The sequence below is a fragment of the Periplaneta americana genome, chromosome 9 (assembly GCF_040183065.1).
Source record: "Periplaneta americana isolate PAMFEO1 chromosome 9, P.americana_PAMFEO1_priV1, whole genome shotgun sequence".
Classification (NCBI taxonomy): Eukaryota; Metazoa; Arthropoda; class Insecta; order Blattodea; family Blattidae; genus Periplaneta; species Periplaneta americana.
Genome location: NC_091125.1, coordinates 163,034,680 through 163,046,846, shown reverse-complemented (window position 1 = coordinate 163,046,846; position 12,167 = coordinate 163,034,680). Strand labels below are relative to the sequence as shown.

At 36.1% G+C, this 12,167-nt stretch overlaps 1 protein-coding gene across 8 annotated transcripts in view; it reads left to right on the top strand.

The window, feature by feature from the left end:
- The first annotated feature begins 5,788 nt into the window (after positions 1-5,788).
- The window catches only part of LOC138706697 (nuclear distribution protein nudE-like 1-B), a 93,453-nt gene continuing 87,074 nt past the window's right edge, over positions 5,789-12,167 (top strand). For 7 of the 8 annotated variants that reach the window (XR_011334056.1, XR_011334054.1, XR_011334057.1 and 4 more), the window contains exon 1: positions 5,789-5,921. The gene's annotated coding sequence lies outside the window, so the exon portion shown is untranslated. The remainder of the gene's footprint in view (positions 5,922-12,167) is intronic. The other variant, XM_069836282.1, reaches the window with a different exon arrangement.

Here is a 12,167-nt window from a genome sequence, read left to right as displayed (position 1 = left end):
CTTTACTTTTTAACTTCGCTCTAGAATATGCCATTAGGAAAGTTCAGGATAACAGGCAGGGTTTGGAATTGAACGGGTTACATCAGCTTCTTGTCTATGCGGATGACGTGAATATGTTAGGAGAAAATACACAAACGATTAGGGAAAACACGGAAATTTTACTTGAAGCAAGTAGAGCGATCGGTTTGGAAGTAAATCCCGAAAAGACAAAGTATATGATTATGTCTCGTGACCAGAATATTGTACGAAATGGAAATATAAAAATTGGAGATTTATCCTTCGAAGAGGTGGAAAAATTCAAATATCTTGGAGCAACAGTAACAAATATAAATGATACTCGGGAGGAAATTAAGCGCAGAATAGATATGGGAAATGCGTGTTATTATTCGGTTGAGAAGCTCTTATCATCCAGTCTGCTGTCCAAAAATCTGAAAGTTAGAATTTATAAAACAGTTATATTACCGGTTCTTCTGTATGGTTGTGAAACTTGGATTCTCACTCTGAGAGAGGAACATAGGTTCAGGGTGTTTGAGAATAAGGTGCTAAGGAAAATATTTGGGGCTAAGCGGGATGAAGTTACAGGAGAATGGAGAAAGTTCCACAACACAGAACTGCACGCATTGTATTCTTCACCTGACATAATTAGGAACATTAAATCCAGACATTTGAGATGGGCAGGGCATGTAGCACGTATGGGCGAATCCAGAAATGCATATAGAGTGTTAGTTGGGAGACCGGAGGGAAAAAGACCTTTAGGGAGGCCGAGACGTAGATGGGAGGATAATATTAAAATGGATTTGAGGGAGGTGGGGTATGATGATAGAGACTGGATTAATCTTGCACAGGATAGGGACCGCTGGCGGGCTTATGTGAGGGCGGCAATGAACCCTTCGGGTTCCTTAAAAGCCATTTGTAAGTATGTACTGAAGTACTGTGCAGAAATTCTGCGTCATGTACTTTGGTACATTGTAATAATAGGCCTATATGACATACGAAAAATAATCATTTAGTGATTTAAGACAGCACTTATTCTTGTCAGATCCTGGCCACTTAGTCACTCATAACGAGTGCACCTCTGCACATGTGTGAACATTGTGCCACTGTCATACATCTATGACGCAGTGCGTGAGAGTAGGCCACTAGAGGGAACCCGAGAGGTGGAACTTAAACTGAGAGGATTCAATTCGACATTGGGATAGGAATTTGGTGTGGCTTAGTAGATAGAGCGTTAGCACATAGAACTGAATATCTGGGTTCAAATCCTGGTGCTGGAGAGAATTTTTCTCCGTTCCACTCATCTTTCATCATGATGTGAACTGTCTGTATTAGCTCTGAAGTGTAACAATAGACTAGTTTAAGAAGCAGTTTGATTTTTAGATCTGCCTCCTATTTGTAACAGCTGAATGAAAGGATCAATTTTTCTATGGTCTTTGCAGAATACTGAAACCTTTTCTTTGTTAAAATATCGGTTAGTACATTGTCATACCCCATTATGCTCGGATCCACTGCAAATTGTTGAATTTATTTGTAACTTTAGGCTATTCCGAATTAAATTTTGTTGGCAGTGGAGGTGCAGAAGGATGTTTTACTTGAATAGCTGTTAAGACAGTTTGTTAAAGACAACCTATTGTGTAGCTAGCTTTAGCTAATATTTCTGCATCAGAATACAGTAGGACTCTGAATTGGGCATTGCATTGAATTACAGCACCTACACAAATTTGGTCTGTTCAATAATTTAGTACCGATTTTAGATTGGGGCTATATTAATCCCTTTTTCAAAACTAGTTGCTGATGCTTTTGTGAAAGTCATTGCATGCCAGACTGTACTATATAGCGTTATGCTTTTGTGCAGTGATATAAGTAGGGATGAGATGAACATCACATCTAGATGCTATAATGATGCTTCATCAGAGATTTTCTGTAAGATGGCAAAGAGGATGGATCCAGAGGGATTATTTTTTGCATTGGCTTTAAAACCGAAGCTGAGGAATTGGATTCATGAAATTAATATTTGTAGGGAGAAACTTAGGCAATTCCGTAATTTGTCATGTTGTGGAAAATGAGTTTTAACAAAATGATTTCCCCATTTCTGTTCTATTTCCATAGTGCTTCAAATTTCTTTTAATGCTGTCCCTACATTCGTCTATAGTCTGCATGTTTTCATGGAATACAGTAGAACCTCGATTATCCGTCACAGTTAAGGGGAAGGGAGAAACAGTTATTCGAAAAAGACATCTGTTCTGCTTGTTTTAACATTACTTTTTATGTTCCTTTAAAGAAGTCTATCACTTTCATCTGGACTTTACTACCAGCAATATTTTATCTCTGAAGTAAACAATGCCCAGAAATGAAGTGCACTATATGAGTCGCCTAGATTCAAACTGCACTTTCTCCATATTATGAAATATGGGATTGTTATGTTTCAGTGGAGAATTTTGCAGGCAATGTGATAAACTGCTTTGGAGTCAAGCTGGAATTTATCTGCCTTAACTTATATTTATTTTGATGTACCGAAGTACATATGATGCAAGAGGAGTAGAAATAGGTTCTGCGTTCATAGACATCTATGACATAGTGCAGAGGGCGGCCACCAGAGGGAACCCAAGAGATGGAGCTTAATCTGAGACGATTCTAAACGGCGTCGGGATTGTATCCGGTGTGGCTTAGTGGATAAAGCATCAGCACGTAGAGCTGAAAACCCGGGTTCAAATCCCGGCGCCGGAGAGAATTTTTCTCCGTTCCATCTCTCTTTCATCATGCCTTAACTTAATAAAATCATCGTTTGGAGTCTTGATTGAAATAGTTCTTCGGTTTTTTCTGAAAAATCAAATTTTTGGATTAAGTACAGTTTCATTCCAAGCTACTTATTTTCTTTCCCTTCACTATCATCATTGTAACCTCACACGCGCATCGAAGTTTTGCTGGGTTTTCGTTATTGGGGGGGGGGGGAAGCAGAAAGACAGTTGGATAATCTGATGACTGGTTAATCAGGGGACAGATAATCGAGGTTCTACTGTACTCGTGAATATGCTTCTGTTCTGAAACTTTCAGACGGGGATTCAGAGTGACTGGATTCGCAGGTTTGATACACCTAAAAAGTGAGGTTGATCGTATTCAAAACTATTTCCAACAGTAATTTCAATTTGAGACCCAAAGGAAGAACTTGGTGAAATGTAGCTAAAAAGTAGAGAGCGGAATTTTAGGCGCCTAAAATAGGCTCTTAAACTCCTTTATTTAGGTTCTATAAAATATAAAATAAAAGTTTTTTTTTTTTTTTTAAAGAATGTCACTAATATTATTTAACATTTGTTTAATGCAAAATTCTAGGATTAAAAAAACTTTCACATATTTCACATTTTACAGGGGTACACATGCATACGCAAAATGAAGACATTGTCTTTTAAGTTAATGTTTTTCGTTCACAAATCACATTTCCATAGTTTGCTTCACAGTTGAACACCTATTGTGTCGCTCACCACTGTATTTATTATAAATGGTGAAAAAAAAAGGAAGGGGGGGGAGTTACCTGTCTTGGAATGAAAGAGAATGCTTATTCAGGTACAACCCAGCGAGTTTGTGTTAAACAGCTGATGGACAGAGGAGGATATAATAATAATTTGTCCCGCAGGAGTGCTTTTACATACCAGTAAATCTACTGACATGAGCCTGTCGCATTTAAGCACACTTAAATGCCATTGACCTGGGCCAGGATCGAACCTGCAACCTCGAGCACAGGTCAGCGCTATACCGACTACACTACCCAGGCCGACTGAAAGTTGGAATTTTAGGATTGTAAGACTGAGAAGGGGTGCCCGGAGGTAGTTCTCTATTGTGTTGTTCACTGCTAGGAAGGAGTTGTAATCCATCTTGGAATGTAAACTGTACAGAATGTTCAGAAAAACATTTACGATAAATGATTCAAAAATTAAAAAACAGAAATAGGCATTTTTAGGCACAATAAAACTACTTTATTTATATCTCTATTTACATGAAAAATGTAAATATTAAATCTCAAGGCTGTATGTATCAAGGAAAAAAATAGATTTTTGCCTAAATTTCGCTCTATACTTGTTTCTTTGAAAGATGGGACATGACAGGAGCATTGCGATCGGAAAAACAGCTGAATGTCATATAGCGTGGTAGGCCTGTTGCTATGGTAACAATGGTTGAGTTGCCAAACTTACCTTTCTCACATGGCGAGTGCTTAATAGCTCTCTTGGCGACATTTATTGTGCACACAATGTTAGCATTGGTACGTTTCGTCTGTGATTTTTGTATTTTCTTACCTTTGCGTCATTTGTCAATGAATGTTTTAACTTCAGCCATCTTAACATCAATTGATACCTTCTATCAGCTGGCAGCGTGGTAGTCCATATTGGCAACATAGCACTGTAGTTCCAAGTTCGGCCGCTTAACTGTCGTGTCCCATCTTTCAAAAAAACAAGTATAGTAATAAATTTTGTACAACAGTTCATATGCTCTTGCTTGCATGCTGCCCTAAATCTATTATTTATCCATAGTGATTAATCACAATTTGTAATTTTTAGATTTCTTTTCTTTATATTTTCATTTTAGTAATGCAATTAAATTAGCGTGTTTATTGACACTGGCATTTGTTTTCATGGGTGTCACGCTCTACAACATGGAATAATACGCCCACAGAAACGAAAGTTTATAAAAGGTTGCAGTTTCACCTATGTTAAATTTTCTATCTCGAAAGCAATTAAAGTATGACACGATATGTCCTGGACTTTGTGGTCGCATGGGCCAACCTTTGCTGTGTTTTGTAAAAATAGCTAGAGCAGTTTTACAGCTTATAGGGGCTATACTGTTCTTTCGGTGTGCGGGTTAACATACAGTTGCATTTAGGACAAATGTTAGCTATATATCTTTATGCTTGACCATGCCGAAACGTAGTAATTATACACCTGGTAGCAGACCTTTAATGCATGTCATTAAAGTACACCTACTCATTAAAGGTCAGGTCTTCCAGCCAATGACGACTTGGGTTACAACTGACAATGACAGGTCAGCTTTCTACCGTTATAAAACCGCAAGTATCGATTATTCTCGGATATGCAATCGAAAGAGAATTAGCGAAAAGTCACGGAGGCTGGAAATCCAATACTGTCGCAGAAGGTTATGTTCTGTTACTATAATAATTAGCGTTAATTGTAAATAATATTCAAATAAATTCAATGTCTAATTTAATTTCAATGTTATCTCTGTAGGTTCTTATGGCCTAGCAAGGTCAATGTGGATAGAAAACTGGGCTTTAACCTTAGAGAAATGCCGCTGCCCTTGTAAGGAAGCGCGCTCGATATGGTAAATGCATATGGTGCAAGGCCATCACCATATAATAACTATACAACGTCATTAAATATGACACAAGACAAACACTCATGCCTGTGGGAGGTAAATCTCTTAGATGCTAACAATCGAACCCAAGTCTGCTGGGTTTGTAATCAGGAACACATGAGAAAGAGCGAAGAATAGACATTGGGTGAAAAAAAAAGGAAAACCGTTTATTTCTTAACAATTAAAATGTCAGAAAAGTAAATTAACGCAATTGCTAAATTTGCCCACGAAAGTATTTCAATGTTTCTTATGAAGCTTCATTTTTGTCGGATGATGGCAGAACAGTTTTACGGAGAAATATCCAAAAATAAATTGAATCGATTTGTATTTTACGCGTAAAAGGCGGCCTTCGATCACAGCAGTATGCATAGAAAGATATACCATTGCAAGCACAGATCGGTCAGGGTAGAAGTGTAATATTTTTGCCAGTTAGTTGCTTTGGTCTGCGTCATCGCCATTTTGAAATCCGAGGTGTAATATTTGGGTTTGGGTGCAGTAGTTGAGATTGTTGAGAGGTTTTAAGTGAACGTGTGTAGTGTGGGTGATTGTCTAGTGATGTGTCGGTAAGAATGAATTAAGTTTGAGTTTATAATATAATTAGATATTTCAATACTTGTGTGGATTGCAAAATTCATAAGTATTGTTTTTCGTCCGTTGGGAATGGAAACGTCGATTATGTGGTGACTCATATGTTAACATCCTGGTTCCTGGAATGTCATAGTTATAATTTTTTGTCATCCGCCTTATGTTTGCGTGTGCATGATTTGGAATATCGAATGTGCAGTTTGTATTATATTCTAAATACCAATAACTTTTTAAGTCTTTGTGATCGTAGAAGTACAGGTGACCGTGACCGTAGCTCAAGTAGACTGGACTGTTGGACAGTTCTTAATTCTGTCAATGTAATCATGCGTTCGTAGCCGTTTTTGGAGAATTGTCAATCTTGATTTTTGTTCACATCTTTATTAACTTTTCCACAATCGTTTCAGCAGACAAATAGACCATTTCCGAAAGAAGTTATAATATAGGATTAAGAATAGGGCTCACAGTGAAAATACATTTTGTTAGGGACGTTTTTGAAGGGTTTCAAATTCTGTTTTGCTTGGGTGCGAGCGAAATTTTAGATCACTTGTAAAGTACGCCCTAGGTATATAACATGAGACTCGTCAACGAATGCATTTGATTTATTGATTTAAGTTAATCTATGTTTAATTGTAAAAGACGTAAAGTGAAAACTTTCTGCAAAATTAGTAGGTAAGCCCTATTGAATATTATGTAAGTTAAGCATGGTCATATTTCTCCAGTGTATTGAAATTGAGTAGGCCTTTTGTTACTGGATAGACACATGATGAGTCGATAAGGCCCTATGTGTAAGATTGTTAATAGACGTACTGTACCTTTGACATTTATTTCAATATAAAGATCGAAGGCACAATTGAACAATTTTTAGAAAACTGATATTTTAGGAGTAACTTGCAAGATAGGCGTTTTTTATACTCAAGTAATGCACCTAGGTCATTAATCAATTCCTTAATGCATCAAACCGCAGAAGTTTTTTGGCCTTGTAAACAATTTTCCTTCATTCCACTCTGTCCTCAGACTGGTGTTTGCCCTCTTAGGAAGATAGATTGTAGCCTTCATTAATATAGTGACAAAATCTATGAGTGTCGAAGGTGTGTAAAGTATAGGCTTTTAAAAATTCTAAACAAGTAGGCGTACGAATAGTATAACCACTGGAAGATGAGCGTAATACACTTTTAGTATATGGAAACGGTGTTAGAATACGAAGGTAGGCATTAACATAACTTGATGTAAGAGCTGGGTGTTCTAATGAGCGCTAGTGACAGTGAAAATTAACTTGTGTTAAAAAGAAGACTGCTTCTTTTTGGTAGCCTACGTGGGGCGGAGGAGCCAGTATGGTGAGATAGAGAAAGAAGAGCAGTGTTGCTTGCATACACTTTAACTTCAAATTTAATTTATAGTTATGCTTTTATGATTCATTCATATAACTAAATCTGGAGATTTCCTTTAGTTAATTAGGGAGTAAGTGAATAAAACAGAACATTCCTTTCAAATGGAGAACAGGAGAAATTTTACTTCATTTTAAAAAATGTCTAAATTTTGTGAGATGGTGAGACATGTCGATGCATGTTCGCGTGTCTGCATTGCCTCATCGCTGGATTGAACACTGTGAATTAAAATGTGAATTTGTAAATTGAAACACATTACACGCAGTGAATATTTATCATGATGTAAAAAAAATGTAGGTGCATGATCTTTTCTACAGTTCATAGGTCTAATGAAATGGTCAAGTTTTAGTACCTTACTGCCACTTCCAACGGACTCTTAACGAATATCAATGAAATTTATGAAATGTTATTTTCAAAATCAATCTTCTTAATGTATCCAGCTGTTTGCTGACAACATAAAGTCCACTGTAGTATATTCAGTTGTTGTTTCTCATGAGAAATGAGGGGTATTTTGATCGGTGTTCATTATAGATGCCTATTGCTAGTAGCCAGAGGTGGGGTGTAGTCAATATATTCTGCAGGGCTGTATCTTCTGCAACTGGTACTGATTATTTTAATTTATTTCTTTTGTGGTTTATGGATGGACAGTATAGAAGAATGTGTTCCAGATCTTCATCATGATTATTGCACCACAGACAAGTAGGATTATCAGAAATGTGAAATCGGTGTAGGTACAATTGAGTGACAATGTGACCTGTTCTGGCCCTTGTTAAAAATGTTTGAACATGTCTGGGCAAGTTTTTGTACATTTCCAGGTCATTTGGTTTCTTTTGTACAGACTGTAAAATTTTTCCTTTGTCAGAAGAGAGCCAATTGTTGATCCATTTTAACTTCAGTGAAATGATGGCTAGGCTTGCTTATGTAGCCTATTGTAGACATCAATTCAATATAGACTTTAGAAGTCACGTTAGGCAACTTTGTGTTAGTCGTTAACGTATGCAATTCTCTAAAGAAACGTGTCTATGAATATTTTAGGTACCGATACAGCTATAGTGCCTAACTTTTATAATAAAGGTCTACCTAACTTAAAAACTACAGTGATCCGCGGAATGTGTACTTGAACTGTTTTAGCACAAATTTGTTCCATGGTAAAATACTAATTTTTATTTAATTCGTTTTGTATTTTTGGTCCAGGGAAAATACTGATCCTTTATTCACTGATTTACAGTACCACGGCTGACTAGCCTATAGCTTAGCTACTTAGAATCTGTGATCCGAAATGATATAGATAGCACCCTGCCTATGGATGACATCATACAAGTTCGACAAGTTTCTGACTGCAATTATATCAGCCATCTTTCCTCATTGTCAATAAAAAGAATACATTTCATCGGCACCTTTGATATTACTTCATCTTTTTCTACATTCAGTCGTCATAAAAAGTATAAATGTCAAACATTTTTGATAAATGTGTCAGGAAAATTCACTGAGCTACCGATTCCAACGAAAAATTCGCTTGAAGTTTTCTCATTTCTTCTCCATCACTTCTCTTATCATGCAACAGTTGTTTAAATGCGACAGGCTCATGTCAGTAGATTTACTGGCATGTAAAAGAACTCCTGCGGAACAAAATTCTGGCACACCGGCGACGCTGATATAACCTCTGCAGTTGTGAGAATCGTTAAATAAACCGTAATTTAGAACATATTCATTATTAGAATAAAGAAATTGAGTTTAATTCATAGATATTCTCACAAGCTATTATTTTAATTATCTGGAAAAATTATCAGAAAAAGGTGCATCATTTTCACTGCGAGCCGCAGAATGTATGATAAAATATAACAGTTTTTATATGTGTATTTTGTAGAATACAGACATATAAACAACATACCAGTAATATGTTTATTTCTTGAAGCTTAATTTAAAATATTTCTATTTGAACATTTATACAGTGATGCAGCTGAAATCTGCCATGTGCGTGATGCTCTGACAAGTTGGTATACTTCCTCACAAACCACTCATCCTCCTGCCCATCCTGAATTTCAAAAACAGTGGGACGTTATCTTTTCCCAAAAAATTTTAGATACACTCCTTTCTTCTTTCACATCCGAACAAGACATTGCACGTCTCCTAGCTCTTCAAGAGAGTGAGTCTGGAGCTTGGTTACACGCATTACCTTCTCCTCACATTGGCACCCTAATAGATAGCACATCCTTTAAAATCGCAATATCTTTACGCCTTGGTTGTAAACTCTGCCAGCCACACCAATGTATTTGCGGGGGAATTGCTGATATTTACGGTCATCATGCACTCAGCTGTGCGAGGAGCAAGGGTTGCATTCCCAGACATACATCACTCAATGATATCATTAAAAGATCTCTGACTTCTTGTGGCATCCCGTCTCTTTTGGAACCACCAGGTATTAGTCGCGCAGATGGTAAACGACCCGATGGTCTCACCTTAATTCCAGGGTCTAGAGGAAAATCTTTAATTTGGGACTCCACTTGCGTTGACACTCTAGCTCCATCTCACTTACCGAATACCTCCAGACGCGCAGCATCTGCTGCTGAATTAGCCGTGAAGAAGAAAGTCAATAAAATATGCTCATCTTTTAGACAATTATATCTTTGTCCCATTTGCTGTGGAGACCTTCGGTCCTCGGAGTCATGACGCTAAAGTTTTGGTATCTCAAATCGGCCAAATTTTGATCTCCATTACTGGTGATCGCCGTTGCACTACTTATTTGCGTCAACGCGGAAATGCAATGAGCGTTTTGGGTACTCTTCCAGAGTCCAGCCCTTTGGACGAACTTTTTCTCCTGTAAAATTTTTTATCTCTATGTAAATGTTTATATTTAGTGTTTTGAAGTTACGTTGAAAGAATATCTTCACCAAGCAATACATGACTGACATTATGAAGACTGACAGATACATGCAGTTTTGTAATGTTTTAATTTAATATGCTGGGTAATCATGTTCACATAAATGTAAACAACATTAGACAATATTGGCATTATTTGGTAGAAAGGATTTAATGTAATTGCGAACGCACCTGTATTGTTACACGATTGTGTATTATTTCTGACTGCTTACTCATAAATATTGGCCAAAATATAAAATTAACTTTATATGCCACGGTGAATCATGAACACCATTTATGTACGACTTACTAGTATACTGGAAGAACTGCTAAAATGAAGAATGCTAACGGAACATCTTACACATTTTTGGACATATATATCAACAAAGATCAAGAATCTAAAACGTGGCTAAAATAAGTACATTTGAGTCAGAATTGAGCACAGTTATATTTGAATTACTTAGAGTAAATAATGTAAAAGAATTATGCAGTAATTTCATGTTTGAACTTGCTTTATTAATCTTCAATTTAATTTGTCTACAAGTAAAAAAAAAAAAAAAAAGAGAGAAACGTGAAATGAGCAAATTTAATAACTAGTTTTAACATTTATTTTAAATTCATTTATGTTTCACTGGTAGGAATTCTAGAAAATATTCACATGAAAAAATTAACACTTAAATAAATGTCTTAAAAGAAAAGGTAGGTGGAGGAAGAAAAATCGATAACTTTTCTTTTTTCCCTTGGAGTAATAATCTGTAAAAGCAGGTGGGAGGAAAAAGTACCAGTGCTCAGACCCTCTGTTGTTGACACACTATAAATTTATCTGAAATGATTAACATGTGCTTATTGTGAGCACAAACACACATAAAGTACAAACTGTATGAACATTCTTTGGATATGTTGAAATAGGTACTCAGATCAGTGTCAACAAAACTTCGAAACCCAAAAAGTGTTCCTAAATTAGTTCAATTTTGTGCAGGACCTGGAAGTTCTGTAATTTCAATCTGAACTACCATAATCAATTTTGTAAACTTCCTTACAGTAATAATTATTCAACTTTTTAATACACTGATAGAAATATATTTTTTACTTAAGTGCAGTTTTTAGAAGCCCTTTGTACAAAATACAAAGACTGTGTCAATCCACAATCTTTCATCATGCAACAGTCGTCCATGATAGGAAATTTTGCAACTCGTGAAATCGCGAAAAAATTAAAAACTTGAAAAACAATGATTAACATGTTTTTAACTTATTTGAATAACATTCTATAGCACATTTACGCAAGAAACACTTGCGAATTTTTTTAAATTTGCCTTTGTAACTTTATTTTTTACCCATAGCTATTCCCAAACTTGCATTAAAGTTTAGTACTAATTTGAATTTCGTGTTTTATTTGTCTTTTTATGATTATCTTTAAATTCAATTTTTTATTTTTATGAGTCCTTGAAAAATATGTGATTTGTTTTAGTTTTCCATGTTTAACAGAAATTCCGCATTGAAATAGTTTAAAATTTCGTCACCACAGATGGATGTAAGCCGATTTTTGGTAGGATAATCAATTCCCTCCTAATACTTATTTTGTCACTTCACAACAATCCCCAAACTTCAGTCAATGCTTGAAAACCACCCATCTTTCAGAGTTGCTGCTCTGAGAGTATTGTGGATTGCAGTGTCTAACATCAGTTGTAAACAAGAAGTCACCAGAAATACAAATATAAAAGCAAATTCCTAGAGAAAGCAAAGAGAAAAAGAAGTAAAAGTATAAGAGTTACAAAAATAGAAAAATTCAGAAATAAAATCAAAACGGGTACAAATATAAAAATATAAATGTTAGACCTACTTGTCTAATGTACAGGGTGATTCACGGTCTCTGCAACAAACTTTGGGGATCGATAGATCTCGCAATGAGGATAATTTTTTGTGAAACAACTCATTTCTTTAAGTACGCTTGCGGACAGGTTACAAGTGTCCTGTCATTTT